Genomic DNA, 3541 nt, shown 5'->3' with positions numbered 1-3541 from the left:
CCCACTTGATGGCCAATTTTTGACCGGCTCAACAAATTATAGCCCTATATGGAATAGGAATAAGCCTTATCATGATACATTTTTTTAAGGCATAGGCCCAACGTTTGCTACTTTGGTTGACATTATTTACTCATGATTTTCCAATCAGTGGAGTTCAAAAGAATTCTTAATCAAAGAAATCAGCTTAAAAATAAACTTGATTTTATTTTTAACTAAATTTTTAATTACGGGCCTAGCTTAGTATAAAATTTCATAAAACCATACCGTTTAATTAATAATCGAACCTCATGGACTTATGCTTCCCCAGTCCTGCTCCGTCTCTGTCCCGATCCTCGCCTCACCCCATCCCCTATCCTTCTATGGGGGTGACAATAGAGAAAGAAGAAATGAAGACCCACTTCGCCTCCATTTGGACCGTGGTTGAAGGACATGAAACATGGATGAAGCCGGGGGTGGAGGATAATATTCATCCTTGTGTGGTGATGAAGCTTTGAGTTACTACATGGGGCGGGGGTGGAGACCTTGTCCCCTACCCCTCTCTATTACCATCCCTAAATTTAGGGGTCAATAATGCATACAATATTGCCCCTAAACAGGAATGTCTTTTGCAGTTCTCAACACTAATTTTGTTGTAAACCACAAGTTGGGGACTTTTGTCCTCGCATGATAATAAAATAATAATAATAATAATAATAATAATAATAATAATAATAATAATAATAATAATTATTATTATTATTATTATTATACATATAATATTGGGTAACATCATCGTACATTTGACACCAACCAAATATCTTTAAAAGTGAGGTATATTTTTTTTAATATTGTCGAATTCTATTTCTTTTTGTTTTTGAAAGAAAGAGAAATTTTATTACTGATAGGAAGAATTCAGCACAAGATTAACAACGAATAGGATGACAAGAGGTCACCTACCGAACAATTCACAACAAGAAATTATAAATGAGATAGAAGAGAGATAAGAAGAGAGCATAACATAGCAGAAAAATGCAGAATAGACGATGATTAAACCATGCAGTTTCAGACCCTCTCCCTGAAAGAACCAAGAAAGGTCAATCAGACTCCCCTGGGGAAGATAAAGATGGGATCAGAAAAGGTTGTATCACAAGTTTGTTATAACCTGCAATTGAAATTGTCCATGACCAGAACTGTGGTAATGTCTCTTCCACAAAGTGAATAAGAAAATGGATGATAACAATTTTCTAGCAAGTTTTGACTGGCTCTTCAAGAGGGCCCTGAAGAATCAACATAACTCACCATAAAGGATGAAATGGATAGATCCTTATATTTATAAGATGTTAAATAAAATATGACAAAAACTATACAAGAAGTGGTTCATGTAGAAATAGCCACAATAGGTCATGTAAGTGTGGGTGTTCTTGTTCAAGCACCAATAGCAGTTATTCATGTTCAAGCACCAATAACTGTTGTTCATGTTCAAGCTAGTTCCAACAATACTATTGTTGTGAATCGTCATTACCAACAAGGCTTCTGAAACTCATCCATTATATTGACAAACTTTTTTATTCATTAAATATTTCTGCTGATACATAAATGGTCATCAAGCACACTTATTTAGTAATTATAAGTAACATTGTTACATATTTAAGAGCCATTTATAGTATGTTAGGGGTGCGAGCAACCCTTCCATAGGAGTTAAGCAAGATGCAAACGCGGTCGCAGCGAATATCTCTAGTAGCACAAAATGGATCCCCCTCAAAGGCAGCCTTTACATGGTGGTTCTCCCTTTCAATAATGGTTTTGGCAAAGCTTCCTTGTGTACCGACCAGTTCTGGCCATGCGCTCTTACCTGCATCCAATTGTTGCATCTCATGTTAGCAACTCATGGTCTTGAAGCAAAAGATTAATGATCAAAATAATTATAATTACAATGTTAAGACATGATTTGGTGCAACTTCATGAGAAAACCCTCAAAAGAAGAGTTGATCTAAGTTATGGTAGATGAATCCGACCAATAAGCAAGATCCAATCTATGTCTGCCATACTACTACCTATGAGGTTGAGTGGCCTCTCTCTCTCTCTCTCTCTCTCTCTCTCTCTCTCTCTTTGAAGAGAAAAAAATGCAATGTTTCCATGTGAGGAGCATCATAATGCCCCAACATGTCCCTATACTTGACGAAGCTCATAGAAAACTTGCAAACTAGCCTGCAAGCGAGCAAGTATAATTAGACAACCCATCCAAATCCAACATATTACTTTCAGATTCAGACCCAATAATAAGATCCAAATGTGATTTTGGATTGTATTCTGCTTTGCTAAATGGGAATTCATTTGGGACTGGATTTCGATCAGTATTTTAAGTAGGAACAAACTTTCTTACATGTAAAGAGCCTAGTTTTTATTGTTTTCATCACAGGTTCCACTATTATCACAAATATGTTGGGTCCTAATTTAGCCCTACTGTATTGGATCTTATCTGGATAGTAAATTTCAGTTGCTGATTCGGATCTAGCAAGAAATTGCCTGTATCCCATCCATTTGCAGCCCTAATGCCAAGTAACCATGTATCCAAGAAACTAGATGATTGATTTCATGTTCTAGCTGATAACATGCAAAGCCTAGGACATTATCCAAACAGGAGTTAAAAGGAGGAAGATTGTTATATCGATGTGCATGAATGACATATGCATGTATATAAATATATACCTTTGCAATCGAGGCGGCCGGCAGCCATGGATGATCCAACAAGGAAGAAGAGGATGACAGCCACACCCATGACATTCACTATATTTGATGACCTGCACCTCATGGCTTTGTGTTGGGTTCTAATCTCTCTCTTTAAGAGGTTCACTTGCAGTTAAGGTATATTACTTGTTGGAAATTTATAGATGAGGTTCATTACAAGTGGGAAATATATAGACGTAGTACTTTGACTAACATGGCCGTCTTGTTTGAATGTTAACTTTACAACCAGAGAGAGATAAAGAGAGATCTAACTAGTACTTGAAGAAACTGAAAAAGTCAAGAGTTGTGATAAGGTTATCCCAGTTAGTATGTATTGGTGGATAAGCACTGTCATCAGCTGCCATTCCCACCAACCCACTTTTTTGAGAAACCTGAGTCGGTAGAAGTTTTAGAAACGCATGCCCTTTCTTACCAAATACTCTCTCTTTCTCTTGATCTTGGCATTTTGGTTTATTTAAGATGTGTGTGTATGTGTATCAGCCACACAAAACACAGAAAATCACTAAGGCGTGTAGCTATTTTTTTTGGTGTAAAACACTAACACCAAAAATCACTACGCGGACGGTGATATTCTGTATAAAACACAAAACACAGAAAATCGTTAATGCACAGCGATTTTCTGTGTTTTGTGTGGACCGAGTAGTTTAATTTGTAAAGTACTCGGGCCCAATCATTGGATATGCTCTGGATACTTGGTGTAACAGTCTGCGTAGTGGGCTCAAAACAGGAAAATAACTCTAATTTTTTATAATGAGATATTGAACTTTTTATTCTTCCCACCTTTTTATTGGAAAATATCGCCAATAAAATTAAT

General features: G+C 36.6%; 1 long non-coding RNA gene across 1 annotated transcript; it reads right to left on the bottom strand.

Moving 5' to 3' along the window:
• Positions 1 to 1510: 1510 nt before the first annotated feature.
• LOC149829149 (uncharacterized) lies at positions 1511 to 3133 on the bottom strand. Its single transcript, XR_016434198.1, has 2 exons — positions 2689 to 3133; positions 1511 to 1831 (listed from the first exon to the last, which is right to left on the bottom strand). It is a non-coding gene; the product is annotated as an uncharacterized LOC149829149 (long non-coding RNA).
• Between the last annotated feature and the right edge of the window lie 408 nt (positions 3134 to 3541).

The sequence above is a fragment of the Nuphar pumila genome, chromosome 9 (genome assembly GCF_984573655.1).
Source record: "Nuphar pumila chromosome 9, dmNupPumi1.hap1.1, whole genome shotgun sequence".
NCBI lineage: Eukaryota > Viridiplantae > Streptophyta > Magnoliopsida > Nymphaeales > Nymphaeaceae > Nuphar > Nuphar pumila.
The sequence above is the reverse complement of the archived record's forward strand: the minus strand, read 5'-3'. Positions and strand labels throughout refer to the sequence as shown.